General features: G+C 39.8%; 2 long non-coding RNA genes across 2 annotated transcripts; one reads left to right on the forward strand and one right to left on the reverse strand.

Moving 5' to 3' along the window:
• Window positions 1–2,535: 2,535 nt before the first annotated feature.
• Window positions 2,536–11,067, reverse strand: LOC134481763 (uncharacterized). Its single transcript, XR_010057546.1, has 2 exons — window positions 10,812–11,067; window positions 2,536–3,077 (listed from the first exon to the last, which is right to left on the reverse strand). It is a non-coding gene; the product is annotated as an uncharacterized LOC134481763 (long non-coding RNA).
• A 90-nt stretch (window positions 11,068–11,157) lies between these two features.
• On the forward strand, window positions 11,158–11,889 carry LOC134481764 (uncharacterized). Its single transcript, XR_010057547.1, has 2 exons — window positions 11,158–11,323; window positions 11,424–11,889. It is a non-coding gene; the product is annotated as an uncharacterized LOC134481764 (long non-coding RNA).
• The last annotated feature ends 4,666 nt before the right edge of the window (window positions 11,890–16,555 follow it).

Consider the following 16,555-nt stretch of genomic DNA (forward strand, 5'->3'; position numbering starts at 1 on the left):
TTTTAAAACAGAAGCCCAGTGTTCCTTATGTTGAGGACTAGGCTTCAACTGAGGTACTCTGTGGCCTCCAAAGCTTCTTGGAGAATTTTTCAACTTTTACTTCAGTCCCAGGAAAATGAGACTTTCCACCAACAGTTCAGATGGGATCTTTGCCCTGAGTAGACACCAGAGACTGCATTTATAGCGTTCCATGCAAACGAAGTGAGGCTTTTGTTGACTCTCCCATGCGTGGTTTCCTGTTTTTGCGTTGCTTATACTTTATAGAGGCATACTGTGTGCACAGGTAGTTTTAGTCCTCAGTAAAGGGGAGTCAGAAGTATTACTGACACCCTTAGGGGGGATTATCACCTACATAGAGTGTCCCTTTCTTCTCTCTAGGTATGATTCTCTGTGCTGCTGTGCAAATCCCTCTGTTGCTATGCTTTGAGTGGTGCCCCAGAAACAGTATGTTCAGAAACTACCTGCCAGGGTTTGTGACTGACCTTACTTAGAAAAATATTTGCAGGTGTAACTGAGGGATTTTGAGTAGAAATCATCCTGAAGTAACCAAGTGTGGTTTCAATTAAAGCATATTCTTATAAGAGACTGAGGAGGGAGAGGAGGAATGGGAGAAGGAGCCATGGATCTAGAGGAAGAGGTAGTTAAAAACCAGTGGAGGAAAACATTATCAACCAACTGCCCCAAAAGCATATAGGGATGGACCTACGGCTCCAGATGCATATGTGTAGAGGATGGCCTTGTTGGGTGTCAATAGGAGGAAAGGACCTTGGTCCTGTCAAGGCTTGGTGCCCCAGTGTAGGGGAATGTCAGGGCAGGGAGGTGGGAGAGAGTGGGTGGGTGGGTGAGGGAACACCCTCATAGAAGCAGGGGGAGGGGGAATGGGATAGCGGGTTTCTGGACGGGAAACCAGGAAAGGGAATAACATTTAAAATGTAAATTAAAAAAACAATAAAAAAGAGGAGATGGAAACATACGCTTGGGTTAAGTTTTCATGTGCCAAGAGATATCTGGTACATTACTGACTTCTCTATTTTAGTGATAAAAAACCATGACTAAAAAACATCTTAAAGGAAGTTCATTTTGGCTTATGACCCAAGAGGGCCAGATATCCATAACAGTGGGAAAAGCACAATGGTAGGATCAGAGAGCTGAGAGACCATATTTCAGCTGCACACAAGAAACAGAGAGAGAGCAAGCAAGAGTGGGTTAAAGGTATAAACCCTCCCAAACTCCCAATAGGGGCACACTTCCTCTTAAAGATTCCATAACATCTCCAAACAGTGCCACCAACTTGAGACCAAGTATTCAAATCCTTGCAGCTATGGTGATATTTCTCATTCACAACATCTGTAATCATACCTTACTAGTCAATACTGCTAATGTGTTCATTGCAGACTTGAGGCTCCAGAATGAAAGGAAATAAAGTCCTAGAGTGTTTCAACCTCAAATCAGTGGTTGTTGCATTCTGATGTAAGAGTTGATGACCTGGGAATGTAGAAGAGGGTGGTGGTCTTTTCAGCTTTAGAACGCAGCATTGGCTTCTTGCAGATGTCTCTAGACATTTGTGCTTTCCTGAGGGAAGGTTTCTTAAACTCAGTATGGTTTGTAATGGAGATGGAGAGATTTTGGTGCTGGGGGCTTGTCTGTGCATTATAGAATGTTTCATCACACCCTAGCTTCCACCAGAGGTGACAACAGTAGACAACACTGACTAGCTGCTTTGAGCAAATCTACTCCCAAGTGATGGTGACAATGAAATGTATACCCAGCTATTGCCTAACATTTACCTTCTGTCTGTGGAAATGGCCCAGCACCCATATAAAAGTCAGGGCATGGTGATCCATATTAGTATCTCTAGCACTGGGGTGAGGAAGAGAAGATGGGAACCTTGAAGCTCAATAAACACTAAGTCTAAGTAATCGATAGGACATCTTGTCTCAAAAGGAAGAGCATAGCAATTGTTTATCCAACACCAAATGGTAGACCTATCAACATAATATAAGTAACATTATACAGTATGAACAGGCTGTATTTATTATTTAGGAATCTATATCTATGTATAGCAATAATTAATAAAAAGCCGAGCATGAATTTGAATGAGAGCAAGGAGGGGTTTATAGGGAGGCTTTGGAGGAACAGAAGGAAGAGTATAATTATATTATAATCTCAAAAAAATAAAGGAAATAATAAAAATGTAAAGTAAAAAGTGATAAAGACACTGTTATCTTCCCTTCCACATGTGCACCCACGCATACCCATGTACAATGCACACATTGAAACACACACACACACACACACACACACACACACACACACATACATACACACCATGACAAACACCTTAAAGAAGGTGTTTTGAGAAGAACTTCCACTGGTGGGGGTAACTTCTCTACCTGGACCACCTTAGTTCTTGAGGATTTTGAAATCTGTTGCTTTTCAAGCCTGAGAACCCTTTCTTCTTTCATATGTTTCCTTTGCACAAACCTTGGTTGAAGCAGAGTCTGACTCTCTCTGTGTTTTCTGTCCACACTTCTGTTTTTCTGCAGAATGTTTTATTTTACAAGAGAAGAAATGCTATTTTCACATCTTTGTTTTCCTCACACCTAAAGCTAATTGTGAAAAGGAAAGAGCAACATAGTCAGATTGTGAGGCCTTCAGAGGAGACCCAGCAAGACCCACCAGCCAAACACATTAGCACCAGAAAGAACTTTGTTTACATGTAGAAAGACCCAGTGTAGTCTTCTGGTGAGCTGGTGCGAGCTTAGTGTAGACCACAAAAGATTCTTTTGTATCTCTTGTCCAAAGTCAGCAATTTAAGTAGCTTGAGCAGTGTGGTAGATACTTGATCCAGGGAGTAGGACTGTTAGGAGGTGTGGCCTTGTTGGAGTAGGTGTGGCCTTGTTGGAGGAAGTGTGTCACTGTGGATGTGGGCTTTAAGATCCTCATCATAGCTGCCTGGAAGACAGTCTTCTCCTAGTGACCTCCAGATGAAGATATAGAACTTTAAGCTCCTCCTGCGCCATCACTGCCTGAACTCCGCCATGCTCCCACCTTGATAATAGACTGAACCTCTGAACCTGTAAGCCAACACCAATTAAATGTTGTTCTTATAAGAGTTGCCTTGCTCATGGTATCTCTTCATAGCAATGTTAACCCTAACTAAGAAAGGCAGGTTCTGAGATCCCTTTGATGGGGCCAGTAATTTCCAGTATGTTCAGTTGCTCAGAAACTGCCGGTAAAGGTCCTTTACAGGAAGGGTCTTCATGGCCACAGACATTTAGAAAAGCTTACCTTGTAGATTTCCCATTTAGTACTGTAGTGTAGCTTGATGGTCAAGGTGGGAGATTGCTCACGCATTATTTCTAAGTGTACCAGACCATGGAACCTTACATGAGAACTCTAACATCAGGAAATGTATCTTAAAAATAATTTAACCCTGTACCCTAATCTTGTCCTTATCTAAGGCAGCATTTGTGCACTGACCTACAGAGCTGCTAAATGAACATTTAAAAATTGCAGCTTTCACATACACATAAAATTTAACTTGTTCATTTTTTCCTATTTTGTAAAATAGGTTAGAACAGTCTAGCTTTTTTTAAGTGGGAAAAAATGTCATATCTGAACCCCCTCCATTTACTTTTACACCCTGAATGATGCTTTTTATTATATGTTACACACTGTTCTTGATAGTGTGAGAAACATCCCTGCCTTAGAAGTAGAAGTGAAGAGAGAAATGCTTGGATCATGTGGGTAGGTATTTGGTATCTTGATGCTTGGGCAGGCCTACCTTTTACACATACATTAAAATTTTCACTTATTCTGTGGAGAAGAAAGGAAAAAACTCAAACAACAAAATGAAACAAAAACAGACAAAAATAAAACCCAAAACCTTAGGCCTAGCTCACCAAAGCAAATAAAGGTTCATTTCTTTAAGGCACGAAGCTACACATATAAGCAGTTGGGAGTTCCCACTAGAAGTCATGACTACCCATTCTCTCAGGTAGTCAGGGGTCTCTATGAAGTGAGAGAAGATTGGGAGGAGTATAATAGGAGAAGCTGATACATTAGTAAAAGAAAATATTAAATTTAAAACCTCTTGACACAAAACATTTGGAAACCTAGTATGCTATGAAAAGACCTAAGCTAAAATTAATACGAATAGAAGAAGGTAAAGAGTCCTGGCTCCAAAAGGAAGAAAACATTTTTAACAAATCAGAAAGTTTCCCTAAACTAATGAATGAGAAGCTTATAAACCTAGGAAAAACTTATAGGACACCAATTAGATTGGAGGAGAAAAGAAAATGTTTCTGCCCCATAATAACCAAAACAATAAAATCTACAGAGCAAAGAAAGAATATTGAAAGCTGAAAGAAAAAAAACCAAGAAACATTCAATGGCAGACCTATCAGATTATACCAGACTTCTCAAAAGAGACTCTGAAAACTGAAAGGGCCTTCTAAGAAACCACAGATACCCACCTAGATGACTATACCCAGCAAAACCCTCAATCATCACAGATGGAAACAACAAAGTATTCTAAGACAAATGAAATTTAAACAATATCTATCCACAAAATCAGCCCTACAGAAAATACTAGAAAGAAAACTCTAATCCAAGGAGGTTAACTACACCCATTAAAACAGAGGAAATAATTCCACACCAGCAAAAACAATAGGGGTAACACACACACATACACAAACACACACACACACATACACACAGACAGACACACACACACACACATACCACCACCACCACCACCACCACCACCACCACCACCACCACCACCACCACCACCACCACCCCGCACTACCAAAACCACCAACAACATCAAAATAACAGGAATAAACAATTATTGGTCATTAATATCTCTTAACATCAATGAACTAAATCTCTAATAAAAAGGCTAACAGAATGGATGTGAAAACAGGATCCATCATTCTCCTGCATACAAGAAACACAACTTAATATTAAATATAAATATTACCTCAGAGTACAGGGTTGGAAAAAGTTTCCCAAGCAAACAGACACAAGAAATGAGCTGAGTAGCCATTGTAATATCTAATAAAATAGACTTTAAACCAAAATTAGTAGAAATAGAGAAAGACACTTCATACTCATCAAAGGAAAACATCCACGAAGATGGCATCTCAATTCGGATTATTTATGCTCCAAATGCAAGAATACTCACATTAGTAAAAGAAATATTATTAAAGCTTAAATCACATATCAAAGCTCACATATTAATAGTGGGAGACTTCAGCACTCCACTCTCACCGACAGACAGGTCATTGAGACAGAAATTAAACAGAGAAAAAAATGAAACTAACAAAGGTTATGTATCAAATGGACATAAAAGATATCTACAGAACATTTCACCCAAACACAAAAGAATATACATTCTTCTCAGCAGCTCACAGAGCTTTCTCCAAAATGGACAATATAGTAGGTCTCAAAGCAAGCCTCAAGAAATGCAAGAAAATCGAAATAATCCACTGTATTTTATCAGACCACCATGGATTAAAGCTGGGCTTCAACCAGAACAGAAACAAGAGAAAGCCTGCAAACTCATGGAAACTGAACAACTTTCTACCCATTGATCACTGGATCGTGGAAGAAATAAAGAAAAAAATTAAAGACTTTCTAGAATTCAATGGAAATGAGGGCACTGCCTACCCAAACTTACGGGATGCAATGAAAGCAGTGCTAACAGGAAAGCACCTTCACAAAGAAATTAGTGAGCTCTCATATTAACAACTTACAAGTACATCTGAACGCTCTAGAAAGAAAAGGAGCAAACATGCACAAGAGAAGTAGAAGACAGGAAACAATCAAATTCATGGCTGTAATCAATCAATTAGAAGCAGAAAAAATAACACAAAGATCAATGAAACCACGAGCTTATTCTTTGAGAAAATTAACAAGATACAAAACCCTTAGCCAAATGAAAGAGAGAATATATCCAAATTAACACTTTCAAAAATGAAAAGGAGACATAATGATAGACACTGAGGAAATTAAAAGAATCATTAGATTTTACTTCAAAAGCCCGTTCTCCACAAAGTTGAAAAATCGGAATGAAATGAATGATTTCCTAGATAGATACCACTTACTAAAGTTAAAGCAAGATCTAGCAAACCATCTAATAGTCCTATAAAACCATAAGAAGATAGAAGCCGTCATTAAAATCTCCCATCACCACCCCTTCACCCCCAAAACAAGCAAGCCCAGGGCCAAATGGTTTCGGTGCAGAATTCTACCTCACTTTAAAGAGCTAATACAAATACTGCTCAAATTATTTCACAAAATAAAAACTGACAGAACATTACCAAATTCATCCTATGAGGCCATGGATTGGTAGGATGAACAATAAAAATGATCATCTTACCAAAAGTAATCTACAGAGTCAATGCAAACTCATCACAAATTTAACACGTTTTTTTTTTTTTTGTACTGATCTAGAAAGTGCACAAAAGCTAAATTAGTCCTGTCCTGTAAAATTAATGTCTGGATGTATCACCATTCCTAATTTCAAGACATACTACAGAGCAATAGTAATTAAAATCACATAGCATTGACATTAAAACAGAAAGGTTGATCAGTGGAATTGAATTGAAAACCAACAAACAAACCCAGACATCTATGGAGACACTTGGTTTTTGACAAAGCAGCCACAATCATACAATGGAAAAAAAAAGAAAGCATCATCAACCACTCGAAGTCTGCATGCAGAAGAATTTATCACCCTGTTCAAAACTCAAATCCAAGTGGACCAAAGACCTCAATGTAAAACTGGATATATTAAACTTAGTAGAAGAGTAAGTGGGGAACTGCCTTAAATATATTGGCATAGGAGATAAATTCCTGAACAGAACACCAACTGATCAGGCAGTAAAATCAACAATGACTAAATGGGACCTCATGAAACTGGAAAACTTTTGCAATGTTAAGCAAATCATTAATAGAAACTAAAATGTCAACCTAAAGAGTGGGAACAGATCTTCACCAATTCTACATCTGACAGAGGACTACTACCCCAAAATATATAAATAACTCAAGAAATTAGATGCCAACACCACAAACAACAATTACAAATGGATTACACAAAAATGGGGTACAGAGGTAAACAAAATTCTCAACAGAAATTCTTAAAATTCTCTAGTGGCTGAGAAGCACGCAAAGAAATAACATCTCTGAACATTAATGGACTAAATTCCCCAATAAAAAGACACAGGCTAATAGCCTGGATAGGTAAACAGGATACATCATTTTGCTGTGTACAAGAATCACACTTCAGTGACAAAGACAGACACTATGTCAAAATAAAGGGCTGGATAAACATTTTCCAAGGAAATGGTCCCAAGAAACAAGCAGGAGTAGCAATTCTAATATTTAATAAAATAGACTTTAAATGAAAAGTTATCAAGCAGATGGGGAAGGACATTACCTAGTCATCAAAGGAAAAATCCACCAAGAGGAAGCCTCAATTCTGAACATCTGTGCCCCAAATGCAAGGACACCCACATTTGTAAAAGGAACTTTACTAAAGCTCAAAATACACATTGAACCTCACACATTAATAGCGGGAGACTTCAACACCCCATTCTCACTAACAGTCAGTTCATTGAAGCAGAAAGTAAACAGAAAAATAATGAAAGTAACATAGGTTATGAAGCAAATAGACCTAAAGATATCTACAGAACATTTCACACAAAAGCAAGAGAATATACCTTCTTCTCAGCACCTCATGGAACCTTCTCCAAAATTGTCCATATAATCGGACACAAATCAAGCCTCAACAGTTACAAGACAATTGAAATAATCCCATGCATTCTAGCAGGTAACCATGGACTACAACTGGTCTTCAATAGCAACAAAAACAACAGAAAACCCACATATTCATGGAAACTGAACAACTTTCTACTCAATAAGGTGGTCAGGGAAGAAATAAAGAAAGAAATTAAAGCCTTTATAGAATTCAATGAAAATGAAGGCACAGCATACCTGAACTTATGGATCACAATGAAAGCAGTGTTAAGAGGAAAATTCCTAGCACTTAGTGCCTTCATAAAGAAATTGGAGTGATCCCATACTAGCAACTTAACAGCCACCTGAAAGCTCTAGAACAAAAAGAAGCAAACACATCCAGGAGTAGTAGATGGCAGGGCATAGTCAAACTAAGAGCTGAAATCAGCCAATTAGAATCAAAGAGAACAATGTAAAGAATAACAAAACCAAAAGCTGGTTCTTTGAGAAAATCTACAAGATAGATAAACCGTTAACCAAACTAACTAAAGGGCAGAAAGACAGTATCCAAATTAACAAAATCAGAAATGGAAAGTAAGACATAACAGAAACTAAGGAAATTAAAACAATCATCAGATCTTACTATAAAAGCCCATACTCAACAAAACTGTAAAATTTATATGAAATAGATACTTTTCTAGACAGATACCAGGTACCAACATTAAATCAGGATCAGATAAACATCTAAACAGTCCCATAACCCCTAAGGAAATAGAAGCAGTTATTAAAAGACTCCCAACCCCCCCCCCAAAAAAAGTCCAGGGTCAGATGGTTTTATCAGATGTTCAAAGAATATCTAATACCAATATTTTTCAAACTATTCCACAAAATAGAAAAGAAGGAACACTACCTAATTCATTTTATGAATTCACCATTATGCTGATACCTAAACCACACAAAGATCCTACAAAGAAAGAGAACTTCAGACCAATTTCACTTATGATTATCAACTCAAAAATAATAAAGTTCTTGCAAACGGAGTCTCCGAACATCAAAATCATCATTTATCATGACCAAGTAGCCCTCATCCCAGGGATGCAGGGATGGTTCAATATACAAAAGTCCATGAACATTATACATGATATAAACAAACTCAAAGAAAAAGTCACATGATTATCTTATTAGCAACTGAAAAACCCTTTGCCAAAATACAATATCCCTTTATATTAAAAGTCTTGGAGAGATCACGAATTAATGGCACATAACTAAACATAATAAAAGGAATATATAGCAAACAGACAGCCAATATCAAATTAAATAGCGAGAAACTAGTAGCAATTTCACTAAAATCAGGGATAAGACTGCCCATTCTCTCCCTATCTATTCAATATAGTACTTAAAGTTCTAGCTCGAGCAATTAGATAACAAAAAGAGATTTAGGAGATACGAATTGGAAAGGAAGAAGTCAAAGTATGACTATTTGCAGATGCTATGATAGTATATATGAGTGAGCCCCAAAATGGTACCAGAGAACTACTTTAGCTGATAAATAACTTCAGCAAAGAAGTGGGATATAAAATTATCTCAAAGAAACTAGCAGCTTTCCTTTATAGAAATGATAAACAGGCAGAGAAAGAAATTAGTGAAACAATTCCCTTCACAATAGCCACAAATGAGATAAAATATTTTGGTGTAACTCTAACCAAGCAAGTGAAAGATCTGTATAACAAAACTTTGAGTCTCTGAAGAAAGAAATCAAAGAAAACCTCAGAAGATGAAAAGATCTCCTACCAATTGGTAGGATTAACAGTCAAAATGGCCATCTTACCAAAATTAATCTACAGATTCAATGCAATCTCCTTAAAAATTCCAACAGTTCTTTGCAGATATGGAAAGAGAAATTCTCAACTTCATATGGAAAAACAAAAAACTCAGGATAGCCCAAATTATTGTGAAAAATAAAAGATGTGGAGGAATTCCCATCCCTGAGCTCATGCTGTACTACAAAGCAATAGCAATAAAGAACACATGGCAGTGGTCCAGAGAAAACATGTTGGTCAATGAAATAGAATTGAAAACCCAGAAACAAACCTACACACCTACACACTTGATCTTTGACAAAGAGGTAAAAAAAATATACAGGTGAAAAAAGAAAGCATCTTTAATAAATGTTCTAACTGGTGGTCTGCACTTAGAAGAAAGAAAATATGCATTTTTCACCTTGTAGAATGCTCAAGTCCAAATTAATCAAGGACCTCAATATAAAACCAGATACACTGAATCTAAAAGAAGAGTTGCATGGTACCTCATGCAGCTCTTACAAAAAATCTTCTGTAAGGCAAAGGACACAATCAACAACCTACAGATTGTGGAAAACAACTAACTCTACATCCAATAGATCCGAAATACATAAAGAACTCAAGAAGTTAACTTCCAAAAAACTAAACATTAAATTTGGGTTACAATTAAATAATGGGTTACAGAGCTAGTCAGAGAATTCTCATCAGAGAAATCTTGAATGGCAGAGAAGCACCTAAAGAAATGTTCACCATCTTTACTCATCAGGCATGTGCAAATCAAAAGGACCCTCAGATTCCACCTTACCCCAACCAGAATGGCTAGCATCCAAAACTCAAGGGACAGTACATGCTGGTGAGGATGTGAAGAAAGACAAACACTTCTCCAGAACTGGTGGGATTGCAAAGTGGTACAATCACTCTGGAAATCAATCCAGTGTTTCCTCTGAAATTGGAAATAGTTCTACCTGAAGACCCAGTTATACATCTTCTGAGTATATATCCAAAAGATGCTCAATTATACCACAAGGACACATGGCTCTACTATGTTCTTAGTAGCCTTATTTGTAATAGTCAGAAGCTGGAAACAACCCAGATGTCTCTTAACCGAAGAATGGATACAGAAAATGTGATTCATTTACATAATGGAATAGTATTAATCTATTAAAATAGAGATTACAAATTTTGCAGGCCAATGGATGTAACTAGAAAATATCATCCTGAATGAGGTAATCCAGACCCAAAAGGATATGCAAGGTGTGTACTCACTGGTAAGTAGATACAAGCCAAAGTACAGAATACCCAGGATACAACCCATAGACCGTAAGAGGTTTAACCAGCAGGAAAGCTCAAGTGAGGATGCTTCAATTACATTTAGGAGGGGAAACAAAAAAATTATGGTAGGCAGAGGGAGGGAGGGAACTGGGTGGAAGACAGGAGGGGGAGGGGAAAAGCAGAACAGCATCAGGAATGGTGGTGGGGAGGGCAAGAGAAAAACCCAGAAGACCAGGAGAAATGAATGGAAATATAAAGCTACTGGGGGTGGGAGGCATGGGAATCCTATAGAAAGTTCTAGAACCTTGGGAGTTGACTCTAAGGACACAATGAAGGTAACCTTAGTGAAAATGCCCAACAATGGGGAGAGGGAACTCGAAGAGTCTACCTGCACTAGATAGACCCAAGTGGAGGGATGGGGTTACCAACCCATAGTCAAAATTATTGATCCAGAATTGTTCATGTCTAAAAGGACTGCAGGGACAAAAATGGAGAAGAGATTGAGGGTAAAGCTATCCAGTGACGGGTCCGACTTAGGACCCATCTCTTGGTGGTGGGGAGGCACAAAGACCTGCCACTTTTACTGATGCTATGATGTGCTTACAGACAGAAGCCTATCACAACTGTCTTCTGAGAGACCCTCAGCAGCTGACTGAGATAGATCAGATACTTACACCAAACCATTGGACTGAAGTTGGGGACTCCTATAGTTGGACTAGGGGAAGAATTGAAGAAGCTGAAGAGGGCGGCCCCATAGGAAGATCAGCAGTCTCAACTAACCTGGATCCCTGGGAGATGCCAAAGATGGAGCTATCAACCAGTCAGCAAACATGGGCCGATCTGAGGGCCCAGCACTTATATAGCAGACGATTGCCTGGTCCGGCATCAGTGGGAGAAGATGAACCTAATCATTGAGAGACATGAGGCCCCAGGGAAGGGGATACTCAGGAGTGAGGGGGAGAAGGTGAGCACCTTCTTGAAGGCAAGATGGGATGGGATGAGGAACTGGGGAGGTGTGAAAGGGGAGTAATAGCTGGACTATAAATAAATAATATAATTTAAAAAATGAAAACTTATAAAGTCAACTATCCTGGGCCAATGGAGATTTACAGAGACTGAACCACCAATCAAATCAATGCAGGGGCTGGATCTAAGACCACTACACATTGGTAGCAGATGTGCAGCTTGGTCTCCTGTGGGTCCCCCTTATAATAGGAGAGGGAGCTGTTTTTGACTCTGTTGCCTGACATTGGATCCCCTTCCCATAACTGGACTGTCTGGTTGGGCCTCAGTGGAGGAGGATGTACTTAGTCATGCCTCAACCTGATGTCCCAGGGTGGGGTGGTATCCAAGGGTGGCTTCCTCCTCTTTGAGGAAAAGGGGAGGAGGCTGCAATTGGGACATAAATTAAATTAATTAATTAATTAATGAAAAATGATACTTTGCTATTCTTCTAGATAGGAACCTAGCATAACTGTCATCTGAGTGACTTTATCCAACATCTGATAAAAACAGATGTAGAGACCCACAGCCAAACATTAGGCAGAGTCTGGAAAATTCTATGGCAGAGGGAGACAAAAGACTGAAGGAGCCGGAGATGTCAAGGACACCAGAAGAAAACCTACAGAATCATCTAACCTGAGCCCATAGAGGCTTGCTAAGACTGAACCACCAACTGGAGAGCAAGCACGGGAAGGACCTAGGTCCCTACACTTACGTAACTGATGTAAAGCTTGGTTTTCATGCGGGACTTCTAACAGTAGAAGCAGGGGCAGTATCCGACTCTTTTGCCTGCCTTTGGACCCCTTTCCCCTAACTGGGCTACCTTGTCTTGGTGTGAGAGGAGAAGATGTGCCTGGACCTAGTGCAAGTTTATATGCCAAGGCTGCTTGATATCCATGGTAGGCCTATTCTTCTGTAAGAAGAAAAGGAGGGGACAGGGGGAAGGGAATATGAGAGGGTGGGACTGGGAGGATAGGAGAGAGGGGAAGCTGGGATCCTGGTATGAAGTAAATTAATTAATTAATGAAAGAATAAGAAAGGAAAAGGGATCACTAATCGTAGTTTTCCACAACAGATGAAGCAGTAATGAAAGAGTATGAAATATTCCAGTGACTAATAAAAATACCCCAATTGGTTAAACTATTAAATAAGTCCAGAGATCTAGAGAGTGGGCCATGTTTACTGTGTCTGTGTTGAGACACTGAGAAGCCATGATCGTTGCATGACTTTGTCTTCCTAAGCAATGTGGTGTTCCCCTTAAGTATATGCAATGAAAAGAAGCTGTTTCACTACTTCTTGGGGAAGGAGAAAAAGCATTTGTTAGTAGCCAGGGAAGAGAAATGAGATGTATCAAATCAAGCACTCCTTAAACCCTAGGCTTTTTGGATTGGAAGAACATCATTCAGACTTTTGAATTCTAGGACACAACACGTTCCCACATCAAGGAGTCACGAAAGTTTAATAACTTCAAAGACACCAAATCAAGTGTCTCAGAGGGTAGCTCAGACACAAGTTGGATTTCTCTAAGCTAGTCTGGCTGAGGGATTGGGGTGACAGGATGCAGTGCTTTTGGCTGGCCAGACAGGCATTTGGATTTCAGTGTCCAAGCAGTGATAGCAGATTCTTCTTGATGTAACCTGTCTTTATGAAATTGTTCACATTGCCCTAAAGGAGTTAATCTGGCCCCTCATCACAACCAGTGCAATTAAAGTGTCATTCAGACTCTCAGCTCTGGGCTTTAAAGGGCCTCAAATAAGACCCGAGGGCCCTTTAGGGAATGAGATAACATTGTTATTGGTGTGAAAGGGGGGGCGAGTGAGCAGAAGTTCAGGGTGTAACCCAGGGAATATAAATTGTCTTGTGCTGAGCAGAGACCTGGCTATCTCCCAGGGATGTGGACTTTATATACAGAATCTGACTTGAGATTCCTTAAACCGTTCCCATCTTAGCCACCAGTGCCCACAAGGGCAGATCTGTGCAGTCTCACACTGCAGGAAGTCAACTCAAGATTGCAAGCCCGTGAAATGGACTGGTCTGACAGGAACACACAAACAACCAGGTCGTAGGCTTTGCCCCATGTCCCCCTGAAGTGTTTATTTAAGAGTGGAGGTCCATTAAGTGCTCTTCGATGGTCTTCTGATAACATCCCCACCTTTGGAGGGCCCACCAGAGATGGCTGGCTGCCCTCAAATGTGGTGGCTGACATTTTAGGATACACTTAGCAATGGGAATGTCCAATACAGTGCAGAGGACAAAAACCACACACTGTAGAGTTACTTCTGATAGCCCACACTTAGGATGGCATGACGGTTACAGGGCTTCCCATGAATACGGAATGTCTCTTTCTCTTGGGAAGATATTGTAAAACATGACCCAAGAGATTTGAAACTAGAGGGACCTACATTTGGCACAGGCTTCTGAATGTGTGAGAGAGAAACCCACAATGAGATATATGGGTTTTATCAGTAGTGTAAACTTTGAGCTGGGGACATAGCAACATAGAACAGAATGCTTGCCTAGCATGCATGAGGACCTCACTTCAATCCGAAGTACTACAAAAGGAATAGTATAAACTAGCAAAATATCTTACATGAAAAATATTTCAAATAAAACAAAAACAAACAAACAAATAGTGAAAAATCGGAGAGATCTGGAGGTGAAGTAGTTTACTCTATTAAACTTTTTTTCATGGGAACCAAGCCTCCAAAATTTAGAAAAGTAATTTCAGCTTTAAAGACTATAGTCTACTCCTAACTCTCACCCATTAGCTCCCTCCTCTAGTAGCCCAATGCTTTCTCTACTCTAACCTTGTCATTGTACCTTGGAGCACCACCCGAGGTCTCCCACCTGGCTAAAATAACTTCTCTTTTTTCTTTGTCCATTCACTCTTTTTATTAATAATAACCAAGAACCTTAACTTGCCCTGGTGCTGTGAATGCAACAATAAGTATCTCTGACAATTCTCTGTCATAGACTTTATAACTTAGGGTTAGGGTGGGAAGGGGATAGGTGATGTGAAAGCAGATAAATGAGGACATTGCCTTTTGAGTGTCATTTATGATGTAAAGGAAGTGAGGTGAGGTGATGGCAACCAGAGTCAAGGTGGAGAGATCTAAACAGGGCAGTGAAAGAAGGCCTCTCTCGGGAGCCAGCGGTGATTAAAATGATTAGTAGAACCCCTGGTTTGGAGGTGAATGTTCCATTTGAGGAGGTGGTAGTTACCTTGGCAAGAGAAGTCAAGAGGCAGCAGAAGTCTAGAGATCATGGAAGGAAACATATATGGGGTATATATAGGACATAAGATCAGAGAACTAGAAGAGCTGCATCCAAGGCTCTGAAGATCATGGTAAAGGTACAATGTCCGAGATGCCATGGGCTGTCTTGAGTGTTTAAGTGGGGATGAAATGATCCAATATCAACACATCATTTGTTTGAAATCTAACAAGTTCAAACATAGCTGGAACGATGAGAACTTTGCTGGTAGAATGAACCAGTCCTGGTCTTCTGGCCTCACTGTTCTAACACAGATCAGTTAAGGCACATGTTCCCTTCGTTTCCCCTTATAGGGAGGCCAGAATAATAAGAGTTGGTCTGCCTCCCACAGTGCTTTGCGCACAGTGCCTTGTCAGTAAATGCTACTTCACTGGTCTTAATTATGAGCTCTTGGAGGTTAGTAATAGTTGCCCAGTTTACTTTGTAAAGTGCCAGTCAGCTCTTAATAAAAGCCCTTTGATGATGAGTTGGGCTCTAGGAGCCCTGGTTAGAATGGATCATTCCACAGGTGGCTCCTACCAAGACAGAAGTTAATCAAAGTTAACATGACCAAGAGAATTTATTCAAATGACTTCTCCTTGGTCAAGTAGTTTCCTGCAATGGCTTTAGCATATTGCTCAAAGGTGTCAGTGTTCAGGCAATGAAACCAAGACGAAAAATCCACACTCCATCTTGCTTGTCCAGAAATAACGCACGTTTGTTCACGGCTGCTTCCCCAATTTTGGAATTAAACATATTACATTCCTGGGAGCGCGATTTCAGCTTCTTTACATTTGTGGCACAAATGGGGCTGTCTGTCCTCCCTCTGGTCTATAAAGGTGAGACTCATTAGAAGGAGGAAATTTCCTTTATCATTAATAGGCCTCACTCACATGATAAAAACCGTCTCTGCTCCTGCCTCCTTCGAAAACTCCGATTCTCATTTTAAGCAGTTCCCACATAGACTATTTATCTTCCGAAGTTTCTCAACTCTCAATGGCACCATTATATCCTTTATTTGGAATCATAAAACATCAAGAATAAAAAAGAAGCAAATTAATCCTCCCAAGGGGGAAAAGGAAGACAGACCCTGCCAGCTTTTAAACTGTAGGGTTGGACTGGCCTCGAGACAATTTTCTTTTTCAACAGCTTAGCCGGTGGGGGGAAAATGAATGGTTCTGACAGAGAGCCATGAAATGAAACGCAGAGCCATGCAAACGTGTTAAAAATTCACGTCTCCAAATAAAACCTGTTGAAAGCCCAAGAAATAAACAATGCAGGCTGGAATGGGAGCCTCTGGAAGCTCCAAAATGGGTCTCTCTGCTTTTATTATTCACCATGAAGAAATAGCTTCCGCCATGATGTGGAAACCACAGTTTCCTTTATCTCTGGATCATGCCAGACTGGAAACATTCAGAGGACAGTGGCTAGGAGAGCTGAGTGCTGTGAAGTGGCAAGTCCAGGATCCTGTCCCAGATGCTGGC

The sequence above is a fragment of the Rattus norvegicus genome, chromosome 14 (genome assembly GCF_036323735.1).
Source record: "Rattus norvegicus strain BN/NHsdMcwi chromosome 14, GRCr8, whole genome shotgun sequence".
Classification (NCBI taxonomy): Eukaryota; Metazoa; Chordata; class Mammalia; order Rodentia; family Muridae; genus Rattus; species Rattus norvegicus.